This window comes from Plecotus auritus, assembly GCF_963455305.1.
Source record: "Plecotus auritus genome assembly, chromosome: 3".
Taxonomy (NCBI): domain Eukaryota; kingdom Metazoa; phylum Chordata; class Mammalia; order Chiroptera; family Vespertilionidae; genus Plecotus; species Plecotus auritus.
Genome location: NC_137772.1, coordinates 182,459,910 through 182,479,460, shown reverse-complemented (window position 1 = coordinate 182,479,460; position 19,551 = coordinate 182,459,910).

The following is a 19,551-nucleotide window of genomic DNA, read 5'->3' as shown; positions in this document are numbered from 1 at the left end:
AAAGTGGGCTGCACTCAGTTTTCCCAGCTTCACTGGCCATCCCAGAAAGGTAATGGTGTACCCTACCTGTTGGCTGCGAGAGACACCCAGGCAGAGCTTTCAGTGGCAAGCTTCGAAAAGGAAAGTGCTGGTGAGTGCCATCAGTGTGAAGTTGAGCTGTTGCCACTGGGAGAAAAGAGCAGGTGGAAGCATTTCACAAATATTCTTCCATCCGACCTGAAGTGAAACATATAGGGTGTCCAAGTTCCAGTGTGTGGATCACATTGCTGAAAAAGTCAAACTAAGTGTCAGAATCAGCAGGTGTTTCCTTTTAGTTTTTTGCCTTCAGGAAGAAACCAAAAATAAAAATTATGGTTATTCCATTGGCACCAGAATTTTATATATATATATATACACACACACACACACACACACACACACACACACACACACTTAGATTGCTGCATTTAGTATAAGCTATAATGGAAGAAGTTATGAGTGAAGAGAACTATCCTTTCTGCACTTCCTGATTATTTTAATAACTATCGCCAATATGAATTTAATATTTAGAATTCTAACTCTTATAACAGAAATTCATGAAAGAGTGAATGGATTCCAGTATTTCAAATACTTTTTGTGTAACTGGTCTTGAAATTTTATCTGTTTTCTTTTTCAAGGTAAGGGATCTGTTTTTGTTCTGTTTATTTTGTTTTAGTCATGCCATGAGGAAATGAGGTATATAAGTTAATTATTTTAATCCCAATAAAATGATAACAAACTGTAACTACATAATACTCTCCCCAACTGGTCAATTTATTTAAACAGTATGTAAACTAGACTTTTTTTGGTGATTTGTAAACTAAGTGCTTAAATGTTCCTCATGGAAATGGGTTACTAAATCATGTTATCGTAGAGAAAATCTGAAATTGAGTAAGATGCAAAATCTCATTCTATTCTATCCCAGAAATTTTAGCTACATTACTGTAAGTTCAAAAGATTTAAAACAGTTGTTGAGACTCATAAGAAACTATGCTAAGTTACTATGGCCTTGCCATTATTACCCCTCAGGGACACATTTTTTTTATGAGCATAAGATTTGGTGTAAAATTTCATGCAATTTTTCGAGATCCTGTTATGAAATAATTGTCATCTCTAGGGAATATTGGTTTTCAAATTAGCATCATGTATTTATCACAAAGAACTCGCATTTACTTTCCAATTAATAAAATTGTAAAATTAATAAACCAAATAAGCAAGCAAACAAACACAAATCACTTCACCTCAATATTTCTGTACTGGATTGAATAGTGTCTCCCCAAAACTCATGCCACTGGAACCTAAGAATGTGGCCTTATTTGGAAAAAATGGTCTTTGCAGATGTAATTAGTTAGGTTAAGATGAGGTCATACTGGATGTTATGGACTGAAGATTTGTGTATCCCTACCCCCACCAAAAAAAAATCATGTTGAAATCTAATCCTCAATGTGATGGTGAGACTGTTAGGTCATAAGGGTAGAGCTCCTGTGAATGGGATTAGTGCCCTTATAAGAAAGGCCAAAGAACTAGCTCACTCTCTTCCCACCGTGTGAGGATGCAAAGAGAAGTTGGCAGTCCACAAAACAGAAGAGGGCTCTCCCCAGAACCCAATCGTACTTCCAGCCTCCAGAACTGTGAGAAATGCATTTCTGTTGTGTAAGCCACCCAGCTTTTGGAATTTTGTTTTAGCAGCCTAAAATACTGGATTCGGGTGGACCCTAAATCCAATGACTGGTGTTTGTATAAGAGAAAGGAGAGGCAGATACAGACACAGAGGGAAGAAGACCAGGTGGAGACAGTGGTAGAGACTGCAGTACCTCAGCTCCAAGCCAAAGAACACCAGTCATTACCAGAAACCGTCAGAGGCAAAGAAGTATTCTGCCCTAGAAACTTCAGAGACCCCCTGGCCTTGTCGACACTTTGATTTCAGACTTCAAGCCTCCAGAACTGTGAGAGAATTAAAGTCTGTTGTTTTAAGCCTTCTAGTTTGTAGTAATTTGTTATGGCAACCCTAGGGAACTAAATCAATGTCTCCAGCTCTTTTCCTACCTTCTCCACTTCCTAGTTAAATTTATTGAAATAATTCCTTATAATTTCTTATTCTTCTCGATGGGGTGACATTCACTCCTTAACCGCTATCTGGGGTCTACCCTCATCATTCCACAGAAATCGCTTTCCTCAAGGTTACCAGTAGCCCCTTGTGGCTGTGTTTAGTGGATATTTCTCAGCGTTTGGATTATTTCCTCCTCGTCAGCTTTGGGTTCTCATCACTTCCTCCAAGAGTTCTGTAATGGCATCCACCAAACGTTCCTCCTCCCTTTATGGCCACTCTGTCCCAGTGATTGTTCAAGCTCTTCTTCTTGTAGTTGTCCCTTAAATGCTGGTATTGGTCAGGATTGTGCCATGGATCCTCTTCCCCCTGTAAGTACTCTGGATGGTTCTTCAGACCAGATCTCTCTCCCGAGTTTTGGATTGCTATCAGCTCCACAACTTAAGTGAGGCATTGCAAGTTAGGTGCATTATGAGTCCTCCAAAATCGGTGTGCTCAAACCTGAAATCACCATTTTCTCATTCACACTTGCTTCTTCCTTTTTTTTTTTTTTTTTTTGTTTGAGCCCCAGATCATGATACCACCTTTATCCCAGTTAATAAAGTCAGAAACCTGGGAGACATCTTTGGTTCTCTCTTCCTCTCATAACCTGAATCCTGGCTCTCTTTTTGGCACCTCTCCCGTTTCCTAAAAGAGCACAGGAGAGGGTCCTCTCTCTATAGTCATTGTTGTGAAACATAAATTTGCTTGTGTGACCCTCTTGCTTAAAAGCCTGCAATATCTTCCCAATCCTTGTAGGATAAAGTCCAGCATGGCTCACAAGGCTCACATGACATGTCCTTTATCCTCAAGCCAAACAAAAACCGTCTTTGGAGGTGAATGAGATGTCACCCCTGGGAAGCTTTTGTGCCCCCCACGCCGCCCCCTCCCATAGCACTTATCCCACTTGTAATTCTCTGATTTCCCCCAGTGGTCCTTGAAATGCAAGGAGTTCATACACCTTATTCACCATGTATCTACGGTGCCAGCTACCGAGTCTGAAGTTGAGAGGTGCAATAAACATTGGCTGAATTAATTACCTAATAAAATTATCCCAAAAGGGAAACCAAGGCTCATAATCATTAACTCATTTGACCAAACAAAGGAAGCAGGGTCACATATTCCTAGTTCCCTTTCCATTCTTATATATTCCCTTTTTTAAAAAGAAAGCAGCTTGCATTATATAAAGTTAAATCATAATTTTTAGGAAACATCGCTTCTAAATTACAACATACAAAATTGCGAACCAATGATAAAAACCAAGAAGGGCTTAGTTATAAATACTATACCTCATTACCAATTTAAAATAAGTTCTTTCTTCTAACCACAGCCTTGTTTAGCCACTTTTGAAGCTTTGAACTGCTCTCCTTTAGCTTGTACTCAGCTGCTGGTTAGTCCACAGGTGTCGAATGCCACATTTTCCACTTGGCTCACTCTGAGCCCTGGTAGTGCCCTCATGATGCCTCCTGCACATTTTTAGCTTAATCCACCCATTTGTAAGCTCTGATCTGCTCTGAACTCTCTCTCACCTTGCCTGCCTCTGCGCTGCCTTTGAAGGGGCATGCGTGTCATGGTTTTGAATCTGCCCCAGCTGTTCCTAATTCTTTCATTCCTGAAGCACTCCAGCCTCAGAGCTCTGCTTGCTTCTCAAAGGATGGGCTGCACTCAGGAGATTTGGGGGGGCACATGAGTTCCATTCTGTCCAGGAACCTTCCCTGAAAATTGCTGATCCAATTAGTGATGCAAATTAGTTGGGCTTGTTTTGTTTAATCAAAAAATACATTATTTTTTCATGTTCATTAAAGAAACATTTGGCAATAGAGAAAATTAGAAAAATATTCCACAGCACATCTTGATTCACCAACCACTCACCATTGCCATTAAGATTTTGATATATTTCCCTTCAGTCTTTTATTCCATGTATAAAACTTTAATATTGACATAGTTACTCTATTGTGAATATAATTTTATATCTTTTATTTTCACTTAATATGGTTATAGTCTATTTTACATAATATCTCCTTGAGTAAATATGCCAGCAAAATAATTATTCTCTTCGGGTTACACTTCTAAGTTGTTTCCATTGTCATTGTGAAAAGTAACAGAATAAATCTGATTTAAATATAGAAGGAGGAAAAAAAAACCACAATAAACCCCAGAAGAACCTCTTTATGCCTAACACGTTTAAAATGCTTTCCCTAAGATTTATATCCAGAAGTGAAATTACTGAATAAAAGGGAATGAATATTTCCAAAGATTATATTTCATTTGCCCAAATTGCTTTTCAAACATGTACCAATTTATATTACAACTGAGTACGTATGAGTGGCTATTTCATCTCTGCCAGTCTGTGGTTGTACTTCCCTTTCTCTCTCTAATTTCATAGATCAATTATGGAATCGTTTCTTAGGTTCTTAAAGAAGCTGAACATTTTCACAAATGTTAATTTATGTTAGTTGAATTTCTTGATCATTGATAATTTTTGAGACTCTGTACTTTTCTCTCACATAGCTCTTTAGTTAATAGCACAGTTAACTGTCCTATTTACTGCACACATGTTTCCTCTCTGGTTGTTAATGTTTTGAATGTTTCCCTATATATTTAAAATTTTTATATAATAAAATCCATTTACCTTTTTAACTTATAACTTTATTAAAGTTTAAAAATACTTCTCCCTGTCTGTTCCCTCACTCCACCCAAGCATTTAATAATATTCACTTCAGTATTATCTTCTAAGGTTTTATGTTTTAATATTTTTTACATACAACTCTTTAATTCATATGAGATTGTATCCTAGCGTGTAAAGTGAGAATCTGTATTTTGTTTTGTAAATTTTTAACCAAATGTCCCTAAACCATTTCTAACACATTCTTTTTCTTGTACATTGTTTTGTGAATCTTTGTTAACCATATTTTCAATTCTCAAATATGCTGGGATTTATTGTTGGACAATTTATAATGTTTCATTGACTTGTGGCTATTTTTTATACCAGTAGTCAGAATATAGTAAATTTAAACTTTATAATATGTTTAAGATTTTGGGTAAAGTCTGTACTTAATTTACAAAGTTTATAAAAAGCTCCTCTTCAGTTTGTAATAGAATTAAATTTTTGTATTTATTAGGGGTAAGGAAGTTGTTTAAAATATTTTGTCTTTTATTTAAGAGCATAAAAAATTGTATGGGTTAATTTTTTTAATGTTATACCTGGATTTTTATCACATTTTTTTGTGTAAATATTGCATATGTAGCCTCTTCTTGCCATTACATTTTAAATGGTTATTTCAGTTCTCTACAAAGATTATAAAATTTTATGCATTTATTTTGAATTGGCATCACTTCACAAAATTAATTTTACAAGTTTTTTCCCATTCATTCTTTTTCCAGATATATAATCATATCACCTGAAAATAATAATTTTGTCTCTCTCTACCGATATGTTTTTCTTTTCTGTGCATCTAATAGCATTTTCCGGACCTTTCATATTAAAAATTACATTTGGCATTACTTTATTTCTGATTTTAGTATAATAACTAAATTTTCATTACCAGTATTTTATTGACTACTGTTTTAAATTAAATATTGGTTATCATTTTAAGAAATTATCCATCTATTCTGATTAAAAAAAAAACACATGTAAATTAGAGATACATTTTAAAACTAAGTTTTGAAATTCATTAAATAAAATTATTTTAAAAATTGTTCATAAGTTTAATGTGTTAGTTGCTAAGTGCTTTAGTGTGTATATATATATATATATATATATATATATATATATATATAGGGTGGGACAAAAGTAAGTAAACAGTTGTTCATGTAAAAAATAATACAATAGCCGAAACCGGTTTGGCTCAGTGGATAGAGCGTCAGCCTGCGGACTGAAAGGTCGCAGGTTCGATTCCGGTCAAGGGCACGTACCTTGGTTGCGGGCACATCCCCAGTGGGAGGTGTGCAGGAGGCAGCTGATCGATGTTTCTCTCTCATCGATGTTTCTAACTCTCTATCCCTCTCCCTTCCTCTCCGTAAAAAATCAATAAAATATTAAAAAAAATAATACAATAATTAATACATAATAATATAAGAATAAACTGTGTTTTGCATACTCATAATTGTAAACTTACTTTTGCCCCACACTGTATTTTTAATTTTTTACTTTTTTTGTCTGTACCCATACGTAATGCATATATCAGTATGCATTTAAGATCTTTGGTTAATCTCTTCCTGCCTCCCCTCCCCACTTCCCTCTGAGATTAGTCAATCTGTTCCATGTTTCCATGCCTCTGGTTCTATTTTATTCATCAGTTTATTTTGCTCTTTAGATTCCTTCTTTGTTTATTTTGATTTTCAGATTCATTTGTTGATAGATATGTATTCATTGCTATTTTATTATTCATATTTTTTATCTTTCTTCTTCTTCTTACTAACTGCTTTTCTTCTTCTGTTTTTAAGATTCTCTCTTTGTCTTTAACCTTTGGCATTGTAATTATGACGTGTCTTGGTGTGGGCCTGTTTGGGTTCATCTTGTTTGGGACTCTGTGCTTCCTGGACTTGTAAGTCTATTTCTTTCACCAGGTAGGGGCTTTCTGTCATTTCTTCAAATGGGTTTTCAATATCTTGTTCTCTTTCTTCTTCTGGCACCTCCATAATGCAAATGTTGGTACTCTTGAAGTTGTCCAAGAGGCTCCTTACACTATCTTCATATTTTTGGATTCTTTTTTCTCTTCTGATTTTTTTTTTTTTTTGCTTCCTCACATTCCAAAGCATTTGATTCTTGGAATTATCTACTCTACTGTTGAATCTCTGTAAATTTTTCTTTATTTTAGTTAGTGTGTGCTTAATTTCTGACTGGTCCTTTTTCATGTCTTTGTTGTTCTCACTAAGGTTCTTGAAACTCTCTCTAAGATCCTTATTTCTTATTTGAATCAATAATGAATTGAATCTGCTTCATAGTTTTGATTAGAATTTTTGTTACTGTTGGTTTAAATTTTTACTTATAATTTCTACTTTTTTGTGGTTAGAAAATGTAGAGTTCAAATTTTCCTCCTTTTTAGAATTATTTTTTTTAGTTTTTCATAAATATAAGCCTTATTAAAAATGCAGATGAAATATTTCTCTTTTAATTCATAATGTTTGATTAATATTCTATATAACATTTTAGATTAATATATTTTAAACATATTTTATATCTTTAAATCATTTATCTTGTCTCTTGTTCTATCATAAGTAATAAGATGGACTAAACTTTCTACAATTATGTTTTTCAATTTATTACTGCCTTCCCAACTCATTTGACTTGTTATTGGTGATTTGAAGTTCTCTATTGTTATGCTTTTCTTGTACATTTTAATTCTATAAAATAATTTTATTTATTCAGTTTAATATTTTCCCCTGTAAATTCTTTATTGCCGAGTATTTCTCTAGTCACTCTTGCTTTTTTATAGACATTATATTAAAAATCTTCTTGCTAATCCTCTAATTTTTATCTTTCTGTTTTAAACTTCCTTTGATCTTGTATTTATCTTCTAATATGCAGTCAGTTTTGTTCACTTTTATCTTTAAAAATGGCATGCAGATAGCATTAGTTTTAAACTATTTTAGTGTAATTATGATTTTTAAACTATGAAAATAGAAAAACTTTAACATTCTATTCAGAAAAAACTTTGACATTAAGTGCATGATCATTTACAGGTAAGATAAAACTACTTGTAGAACTAGTTGAGTGCTCCACATTAGGCAATTTTCTAGCTGGAATTCACCATTCTCAGATTCCACAGCACCAGTTCCTACAAGATTTCTCCTATCCCTCTGGCCACTTGTTAGCTCCTTCCAGACTCCAGAACCTTCAAGCAAGTGGAGTTCCTCAGTTCAGTCTTGGGCACTTTCTGTGCAGATGTCTCATATTTCCTTAGCATCCACTATATTGCTAGTGAGATTAAAAAGTATTTCAATATATTTATTGGTCATTTAAAAGTTTTGCATTAATTTTTAAGACTTTCAGCTTTTTATTTCTATGCTTATTCCTCATTATCTAGAGCTCTTCGTATATTAAAAGAAAAAATTAGCTTTTAAAAATTTGTCATGATATGTGACTGAATTATTTCTAGCACTTAGGATCCCTGTTGAATTTGCTATTTCTCATTTAGATATCTACTAGTACCAAGAAATTTGTGTCAAGGACAGACAGCTCATTTGGGACAATAAGATTTATATTTCATTCTGGTAATGTTATCACTATAGTGTCTTTCTAAAAAGTCCAGCTGTATGCAAATGTAATCATTAGAGCCAGAATAATAAAGCCATCAATGTAGTTCTTTTATTACTTGCTTCTACATAGCATTATAACTTATTTAAAGAGAAATCTTAAGCTTGGAAATGAAAATTTAGACTGTGGAATTTTTACCAACAGCTCCATTCTTTACAATTTCAAGGTTTAGAAAATCAAATTCAATGGATAATTATACAAATTGTATTCTAGTTTTTACATTTTGTTTCTACTTTTCTTTAAAATTATCTTTTTCTAATGGCATGCATCCATTGTTAGATGGATAACCAAGAAAATAATCTCATAAAATGAACAGATTAAATCAAGGTATCATAAATATACTAGTCTCTCTCTCTTTTGTTGTTTTTTTCAGGAATGTGTAATGAGCGCAAATTGTAGAGTGTGACTTGGGCTCCCTTTTTCTTTGTGTTTTTGTTCATAGAGGCAATCTTAGTGACTACAGTATCTGTTAGTGTCATTGAACTTTTAGTGAAACCCAGTGTTGCAAATTTGCGTTAACTATTCCTTAAAAGAAAGCATTTATCTGTTGTCAAATTCCTGTCTGTAGAGGTTGTAGCTACCTCACAGGTTGGTGCCAGATCAAATGTGCAGACCTCAAGAAAATATTAAAGCAAGTCAAATGCAACATTTATTAGTCATTATTTAGTTTATAGGGATACATTTGAAATCGGTAGAGAAAAACCTGATCACTTAAGAAAAAGTGGGTTATGTAAATCCAAAGCCTTATTGTTCCCAATTATCCCATTTTCCAGTAGAGAACCAGAGGTAAAATTGTTTGTGCTCTGGATTAGGCCCAAAGAGTCATTTTGATGCTTTCTGGAATGTCTGGTGGCAGGAAATCACTGGAGCATCTTTGGCTGGTCAGGCTTCCATTTGTATCCTGCCCTCTTCTCAACTTTATATAAAGTCCTGAGTATAAGATAATAATATAAACAACAGATAACTGTATAATTGTATTCTGTTTTGTTTTTAATTTTTTCCTTTTTATTGAATTTATGGGGGTGATACTGGTTAACAAAATTACTAGTATACAGGTTTCAGGTCCACAATTCCACAACACATCATCTATACACCGTATTGTCTGTCCATCACCATTTATCCTCCCACACCCTCTTCCACCTCTCCTTCCCCCAGCAATCACCACGCTGTTTGTGTCCTTTTTTCTTTTTTTCTATTTTGCTCTTCCCTTCACAGTCTCCACACCCCCACCCAAAGCTGTCAGCCTGTTCTCTGTTTTGCTTGTTAGTTCATTTTGTTGATTAGATTCCACATATGAGTGAACTCATATGGTGCTTGTCTTGTTTTGATTGACTTATATTTTGTGTCCTTTGAAGAGGATAGAAAAATGACCAGGGGCATGTATGTTCTGTGTGAGGCTAAAAGAACAAATTGTGGAGCACTCTTACTGGCCCACAAATCCCTCTCTGCTAAAGCCACATTTTCCACTTTAAGAAAGTTCCTGGTTACTTAGCTCAGGCTGGAGTATTCAGCAAGACCTTGCCATAATTATAAATTAACTTTTTATATTGATTAAGTGAGAAGATGGACGAAGATAAATCTGCTCACATTGGGTTACTCTTCACTGCAGCTGAGGCCAAATTTTTAGGTCCAAGGTATTTTGTATGAGATAACTGTTAACACAGACACATAAGGAAAAACATCAGAGCAATCACAGATTGAGATTCATTTTGCTTAAAATAAGAAACTCAATGACATAGGGAGTTGAACATTGGTAGGTGTGGTTGTAGATGGGCATTTATGTCAATAACTCATGTATTAAGAAAGAATGTTCTGCTCAGTAATTAATTGCTACTTTACATTTTCATTGATAAAAGTGATTTGCTTTGCATTCACCCTGGCCTGAAAGACTGCAGTTGTTTTCCTGGAAACATGTACAAAGCAAAAAGCTGTTTGTAAGAGAAATGAATTTTCCAGGGAATTTTATCTAGAAATGTCTAGATAATTTTGCAATAACAAAATGAAACCTAACAAATTAAAGAATCATTGGGGAATGTTTTCTTGTGTTCTTTTTTGTTTGTTTATTTTGAGAATTTAGAGATAAGTGTGCCAGTTCAAGGCATAGGTCTATTTCAGGTGAAGCATTGTGCTAAGCACCAAAGGGAATACAATGATGAAAACCAAGAATTTGTTTTATCCTATTGCATTTGCAGATTACTGCACACTTTAATATTTATAATTCATTTTGGCCTTTTAACCACCCTGCGAGGTACACCTGACAGGGTAACATCATCATCCTTTTTAGACACAGAGGAAGAAACAAGACCAGAGACAGTAGTTGCCTCGCCTAAGGTTCAAACAGCTAGTTTGACAGGGTGGTGTCTTGAGTGAATCAATAATGCTGTAAAGGTTTTCTAAGGGGACCCTGAGAAAAGAAAGTTTCGTTTCTGCTAAAGAAAATGAAGATACCAGTTCCAGCTGGAGGAAATAAGATGGGCCTTGGAAATGCTTTAAATTACAATTAGGCATTAAAGACAGAGGAAATGGTGTGACATAAAAGCATGGGTCTGTAGAAATTGGGATGCTGTATGATAGAGGGTCTTGCTGCACATTTGTCAGGGGATGGGGAGCCACCACAAATTGTTGAGATAGCTTCCTGTTCATGCAGTAAGACTCAGTCTGCTAGAGTTCAAATCTCAGTTTTGCATTTATAAATTGTTTGATCTTGGGCTTCGTCTAGACTCTAGACCAGTGGTCGGCAAACTCATTAGTCAACAGAGCCAAATATCAACAGTACAACAATTGAAATTTCTTTTGAGAGTCAAATTTTTTAAACTTAAACTTCTTCTAACGCCACTTCTTCAAAATAGACTCACTCAGGCCGTGGCATTTTGTGGAAGAGCCACACTCAAGGGGCCAAAGAGCTGCATGTGGCTTGCGAGCCGCGGTTTGCCGACCACTGGTCTAGACCTTAGTTTCCTCAATAGTAAAATGAGTGGAAGAGTTACTACTTTGAAGGATGGTTGTGAGTATTTAAATGGCTAAAGTACATATGCCTGGAACATAGCAACTGAAAATAATTATTAGTTATAAATATGATGTGATCAGAGATGCAGTTTAGGAATGCTATTGTGGTATGAACTGTTAAAAGGCAGGGGTGGGACAGAGGTGGGGTAGAATACCTAGAGGAGGGAGTCAAGTTGAAGCTCAAACAACAAGTTGGAGCCTATAGCAAGAGTCCACGTGATGTGCAGTAAGGGCTTGACTTGGGAACTAATGGGAAGACCAACCCTTTCCTTTCCTAAATGAGGCTCCATTGATATTTTTTGGCAAACCAATGAAAAATGATAAATTTCCCCAAATCTATAGGACTGATTGGGGTGTTCCCAACTGACTCAAGGCTATTAGACCTCATAGCTAGACCATAAAATGCTTTTGCAGCTCTGAGGATATTCCTTAAATTCCTTTGTTCCCATCACACCTTTGGCCATTTGGGAGTATATTCTCTTGGCTCCAAGACTAACTTGTTTTTTGTTTGTTTCACAGGTCAATGACCAAAGCCTCTAAATAATCACACACAAAAAAGCTCATGAGGAGGTCAGAGGCTGCCCCAAAGGCATTTGGTTTCTGGCCCAGGAACTCAGTGCAGACCTGAAATCTGCCCTAGCAACCTGTTATTACCTCCAGCAGTAGTGAGCTGGCTTCCTTCCAGGGGCTCCTGTTTTGTATGTTCAGTTCTTCCCAGAAGACTGAGGTCTAGCACTGTGCTGTTCAGTGTGGGAGCCATGACCAGGCGTGGCTATTGAGCACCTGACATGTGTCTAGAGTTGAAATGTGCTCCAAGTATAAATTACACACCGATTTCAGAGGCTTAATGTGAAAAAAGAAAAAAAAAACACCATAAAAATATCTCAATATTTTCATATTGATTGCATTATGAAAAGATAACATTATACAATTTCCCTGGTGTCTTTTTTCCTTTTCCTAATGTGGCTATTAGACACCTTGAAATGACCCATGTGGCTCACATTGTATTTCTATTGGAAAGTGCCTCTCTGGAGGTAGGATGCCATTAGTCTCCCAGCTTCTTCTGCAAAGCATTTAGTAATGCTCCGTTATTTTGTTGCTCACCCTTTAGCTGGACATGTAACCTCACTGTGCTAGTAGCTGATTGTTTTATCTCTATGTACATTTGTCCTGCAATTCATGATTGTCCTGTAAACCTAATATTAGTACAAGATGACGTCCTTCCATTTTGTCTTAATAAAAGCTGAAGGGGCTAAATTAAGTAGAGGATGAACAACGAAAGGCAGGTGGAAATTTCAAAAGGAAGGAAAGGCCCAGCCATCATGGCTCAGTGATTGAGCGTCGGACCTATGAACCAGGAGATCACCGTTTGACTCCTGGTCAGGGCACATGCCTGGGTTGCAGGCTCGATTCTCAGTGTGGGGCATGCAGGAGGCCTGATGAATGATTCTCTCTCATCATTGATGTTTCTATCTCTCTCTTCCTTCCTCTCTGAAATAAATAAAAATGTATTTCTTAAAAAGAGGCAGGAAATAAAATCCATGATATTGGGAAATTCCTACTCAAAACACGTCGGCAGGATGTATGTTTTTTTCTCTGTTTTTATAGAAGAAGATACAGTGTTCGGAGAGGTTAAGTAACTTTCCCAAAGTAATACAGTTCAAACCTGCCGGAAGATTCAAAAGGTCTAACAAATTCCAAAGCATAACTCTTTCTCTATATTACAATGCCTTTCTTCTACTGACACCTTTTGAGAAAATTAAACAGCAACCATTGTTTTGGAGATATTTCTCTTATTAACCACAAATGTCCTTTCAGTGTGTGCTGTGCTTGTCACTTTAGTTTAATACCGACTGAAGTGTGTATAGAACCAAGTTTATTCCTGGGAGTTTTTCTTCCTGAGAGGCCAGTAAGTATTCCATGTGCCCTCTTTTCTCTCTCCCAGTTGTGTAACCTTAAAAGCCGTTTATGCAACATGGAGTTAATGACACAAACCTCACAGGGCGGCTGAGGGGCTGAAAGAAGGCTGTGAGGGAGAAAGTGCTCTGTAGAACATGAACTTTACAGAGTCAACCTCCCCATCCTCTCTCCCACTCCTGGAATGGGTGGGACAGAACGATTTCTCCTTGTTCTGCTACATTTATATTATACTGACAGACAGTGGGTTAATATTGTTTTTGTCTTTGAAAATGAGATACAATATGAAAATCTGGAAATTATAAGGACCTTATATGTCACCTTCCTGATCCCTCTCTCAACACAAGACTGCTTTTCAGAAACCACAGGCAAGTCTCATCGTCTCCTTCCAATAATCCATGCCAGCCCCTTTGATCGTTTTACTCAAAAGTTTCTTTCCCCCTCTGCTAACCTAAAATTTCCTCATTAATTACTTTGGATGAAAATGTGAAAGATAATGGAAGATTAATGCCACTCCATAACTTTTTCTTCTCTAGACTAAGTTATTTTATAGCCTTTAAGTGTCTTCTTTTCTTCATATTGATTATCTCCTGAAACCCATTTACATTAATTTTAATTCAACTGGTTCTTATTTTTTAAGTATGTAGAAATCCTGATTACAGAGAGGATAATGCATTGCTACCATTATTTTAGAAAGGTTTACTCTAAAGTCAGTATTTGTTTTCTTGCTTAGGCTGGATACTAGGAGAATGATTTCAGGAATAATAATCAATGGTTTGCTGTTTGCTGCTGTTGAATTGGTTAGTTTCCCATTTTAACAATTGAGATAAAAAGATAAAGGATAGTGAAGCGGGGGATCAACAGAAAAGGTGCCATTTGTTCATCAGGATTTGACATGGAGTCAGTACAGTGTACAGGTAGGTAGTGGTGGAACTAAACTGAAGCAATAAAAGTGTTGCATCAGGCTTTGGGGTTCCGCCCATGCAAACCTATTATTTTAGGGGTTGGAGGTATTGCCAAGAGGAATGTGTCAACCAAAAAGAACAACATGTAGAAAAAATGAGAGTGACTTCACAATATTTATCTTATTCATTTATAATAAAAACACTTTATGGCCCTGGCCAGTGTTGCTCAGTTGGTTGAAGCATTGTCCTGTGGACCGAAGGGTGGCGGGTTTGATTCCTGGTCAGGGCACATACCCGGTTTGGACATGTGTGGAGGCAGCTGATTGTTGTTTCTCTCTTTCTCTCTCTCCCCCTTCCTCTCTCTAAAATCAATAAAACATATCTTTAAAATAAAAAACAAAGAAACAAAATACCCCTGCTTTTTCTTTTTGTAATTTTCATAAGTTTAGAGATTTTAGTTCCTAAAGGCGGAACGTTCCCATCAAGGAACACAGAATGGTTCCATGGAACTGGAAGTTGAGACTGTTTCCTTGCCACCCTCACCCAAATCTCATGCCAATAAAACAGCATGAATAGGTGCATATATTTTGACTAGGAGATTGATCCTGATTATCAAGGGGAAGTTGACTTGGTCTGATACAATGGCACCAAAGATGCGCGTGCTTAGAACTAGGAAGATTTTCTGAACATGTCACTCAGTTTCCCATGTTCTGTGGTAAAATAATGTAGGCATAACTGCTAAATGACACAAGCCCTGAAGTAATAAAGATATGTTACCACATCAGGCAAAGAATCAAGACTAGCTGAGGTACTTGATAAGGTTAGAGAGAATTTAGAATAGGAATGTAAGAAGGATATTACAAATATTAATTACAGCCATGTGAGTGGTTCCACAGAAAAGGCTGCAGAAGTCATGTGTATTTTTTGTGTTGATATGAATATATTCATGTATATTAGCCAGTCTTTCCCTCTGCTCAATTTTTATGTAATCTAAGATGTTTTAACAATGATTAGATCTGTATCTCATTATTAAACTAAGGGATATCAAGGGGGAGTGTGAATCATATGGAAAAGAAATAAATATCACCCAGAGATGCATTAAAGGATAAGAGACTTTGTGTTTCATCTTTTGTGGAAGTCAGCATGTCTTCAATGGAATGAAGGATAGTTGTACTATATTAGGTGGAAACATGCTGTTTTGTCTTTATTTGGAAATTAAATATGGGTAAAGGAATGTTTATGCATGTTGAATTGACCCAACCCCAACACTTCTAGGTCTGGTAACTGTATTTCTAAGAATTTGTGCCCCGCCCCCCCTCCCTCCCACAGCCACACACACACACACTGTGTGGTTCTGGCATAGAGTTTGCCAATGAGAAGATCAACTGGGAGATTTGGAAGTTGTAAATAAAGCAGAAACCACTATTCTTGGGAAGACATGGTGAGAGGATGTTGGACAGATGTGGTAGTTCTCTAGACCTGTCCAGAAGCCTGACTTTACAGCTGTGACTGCCAGACATGATAGCATCATTGATATCTCTACAAGCCCCTCCTCCACAGTATGGCAGCCAGATGTGGTGGCTTCTTGACCTCCTCAGTGACTCTGACTTAGCTACCTTTTCTAGAGCTGTGGGCGGAAGTCACTAGCAATTGCTTCTCTGATGTTTTAGCTGCGGCCTTTCAGGTGTTTACTGCCCAGTTCTTCCTGCATTCATAAAACATCTAATTCCTATATTACTTATATCACTTTATCTTCAACACATGTAGTGGCTCTGTTTCTCGAAATGAATCCAGACAAAGATAGTATGGGATCAAGTGATTATTGAGCTATATAACCCCTTAGTCCTTATTTTGATTCCTTCAAGTTTAATTGCCAGAAAACTTGTAACCTAAACCTAATATTCTATCTAAAAAAAAAAAGGTAATATGCAAATTAACCATCACTCTGTCACAAAGATGGCTGTGCCCATAGCCACAAGATGGCGGCTCCTAGTCCTCTCAGCCCCACCGGAGTTCCCCAGTCCTGGGGATGGGGCAGTCGGCCGCTGAGAATGGGCAGCATGAGTGGCCTGGTGGAATGCTTGCTTGGGGGGTGGGGCGGAATGCTTGCGTCATCGCCCCGGCGACGAGGCAAGCATTTCGTGTCGGCCATGGATGGGCCTCTGGGCCGCCGAGAGCCTCTGGGCAGTGGGCGTGGAGCGGCCAGGCCCCTCAGAGAGCTACTGGTGCACGGATTCGTGCGTGGGGCTACTAGTTTCATTATAATCATTATGATTATAACTTTTTGATGTCATGTTTGTAAACTAGTAGACAAGAACAATTTTGGTGTCTAGAATATTGACCTATAAATATTTTGAAACAGACTCATTAAAATGATGTTAACATTTAACTCTTTATGACACTAAATGAGTTATAAAAATGATAATAGGGCACATACCAATATTTTTATACTCATTGCTTCCAGGTAAAATGATGCTCAGTAGGTGGTAGTCATGCTGATGGTGAGACATAAACATGTTGATGAATACTGAAGAAATCAACCATCATCTGATGGTTTGAGTACATAGTGTTAAACATTTTGATGCTTTCAATATTTTGGAGTTTGACATTTTGTAGGTAAAATTTTAAAACGAATCATTAAGCTTTTAACTGGTTATCCAGATGTTTGTCCTAGTGCACTTAAAATAGAGTAGGTAAAAGCTAAATTGCTATTTGTTTTAGTCCCAAATTAATGCAAAAGAAGTCTAATTAGTCTAAATGCTGAGCCATTGAATTAAGCACTAGTTCTGTAATTCAGACAGTTTCATCAAATGGTCTTGCTGTTTCTGGACTCATATTTAATCACTTTGGTTTAATGCCAGTTTCATGGATTTCATGGCAAGAGAATAATTAGTTGAGATGTAATTAAATTAAACATGAATTATTTCCCATTTCAATACTATAAGCTAAAGCATATTTAGGTGTATGTGGTAATCATAAATGAATATGTTCTCAAGCACAAACCTCTCCTAAATCAACCAATAAAATACTGGCCTTGTTAAATATGTCCACTGTATAAGTTAGGATAATTTCAGCCTCGAATGACTACATATCAAATTGAATCTGGCTGAAATAATGAAGATAACTTAGTATTTCACAAAACATGTATTCTGAAATTCCCATGAACTCCAAATAATTTTAATTTTTAGGCTTGTTTAGAAAACGAAGGGACAAGTCTCAATGAGAAACATTTAAAACTGTGTTGAAGGAATACTCTGACCATGAATTAATCTGAGGAATTTTTAACTTTTTAAAAACAAATCTTCATAATATTTTCTAAATTCTTGCGATTTCTGGAATTGTACTCACATATATATTCAATAAAAATATATTTTTAAATAAAAATGTTGCAATTATTCTGAATATTCTAGTTAAAGGGTATAATAAATTCTTGCAATCATGGAATCTCAGAATTGGAGTGGATTTTAACATTCATCTATTGAATGAATTATATATGTATATTAAGATAATCAAAGTTTAATGTACTATATTTAACATAAAGTATTTCAAGCATTATTTAATTTGTGGTATTAACAATGGAGTCCTTAAGTATCTTGCTGCAAGATATTATTGTGATTACCAGTTATCATACTCTAAAAATGCAGAAGTTCAGTTAATACAGTGTGTAGGTAGTAGAATGCCATATTAACCAACTCCATCCATAAATATAAATTATTATTTTTTGTAAAGTTATCTGTAAATCATAACTTGTGGCAACAGTAATCTACAAAATGTTAAATTTCCACATGAATTTATTGACTTGATAATTTAGTCCTAATGATACACTATATACAGTGTTAGAAAACCTCATTGAATAGCTAGTAAACACCAAGTGAGGGTAATAAACCCCTTCTATACCAAATATTAGACCAAGAGAATTAGCTTTTTCAGTTGTAAGATGTACAGCAACCTAAGCAGGATTACTGCCTATTAAAATGTAGTAAAATGTTTTGAAAAAAGTGAATTATCTGACCTTGATAATAATAGTACTATATTTCTGTTTATAAAAGCAAGACATGTTCATTATTATATAAAATTGGAAAATCAAACAGCCTAAAGAATGCAGAAAAAACAAAAATTTTATATTCTAACAATCTATAGGTAATCACTGATTTTATTTTTAAAATACTATTTATCTATACAAATTTATGCCTATACATTTAATTCAAAGGATACATACAACTTTGTGTATTACATTCAAACGTTTTCCAATCTCAATATTGTTTAAGAATATAATTTTAATAGCCCAATATTCAATTTTTTGGATGTGTAATAATTAATTAATTGAATTTATATAGCTAAAAAATCAGGGTTTTTTTACTACAAATAATTCATTGATGAAAATCTCTGTATATAATCGACAATATGACAGATTATTTTCTTAGATGAATTCCTCAGATGGGGCATCTAATATAAAAGCCTAAGTGACCATTACAACCAAACGACCGGTCGACCGGTTGCTATGATGTGCACTAACCACCAGGGGGCAGCGCTCAACGCAGGAGCTGCCCCCTGGTAGTCAGTACGCACCACTCAGCCAGAAGCCAGGCTCATGGCTGGCTAGCGCACCTGCAGCAGGCACACAGGGGCCATTCCTGGCTTGGGCTCCTCCCTGGCCACCTGCCACTTAGTGCACTGCTATATCCCTTGTACCCCATAAGCCTGCAGTTACAATCTCCAAAGAATGTTTGGAGCGCAGACACTCGGAGTAACCAGGACCAGCTGATATCACTGCCAGGCTCCTGGAGCTTTGCCTCAGGCATCAATATCAAATCTCATCCCTTACCGATTGCCCCAGAGCTATAGAGGAAGGCAGCAATATAACGGTGGCCACAAGGGACAATCAGGGTAAAAGTCAGAGAGATGGATCTGAAGGGTGGGGGCGTGGGCGAGAGAGCAACCCCGCCTCTCAAGATCCCCAACTTTGTATTGTTCACCTCGGAGTGTCTCTTATCCGGCTCCAAGTGGTGGAAAGTGTCCAGCACAGCCCAAGGCATCCACCGGGGACCTCCTGGCTGGCAAGGCACGATCCTCGCCACAGAAGGGACATTTGGAAATATTTTTTCAGAAAGCTGTGGGGAGGAGGACAGACTACCCCACTTGACTTCCCTGTGGCTCATGGGGATGTGGAAACTCCCCAGGCTCATGGGTGTGGGCTCCTGATTTCCTTTCAATGTGCACGAATCCATGCACTGGGCCACTAGTTTTTAAGTAAAATGATATGAACATTTTTAAGATTTTGGATTTATATTTCCTAACTGTCCTCAGTAAGATTCTTGGAGATTAGCTTCTTCAACCTCTAGTGTGATAAAATTGTGTAA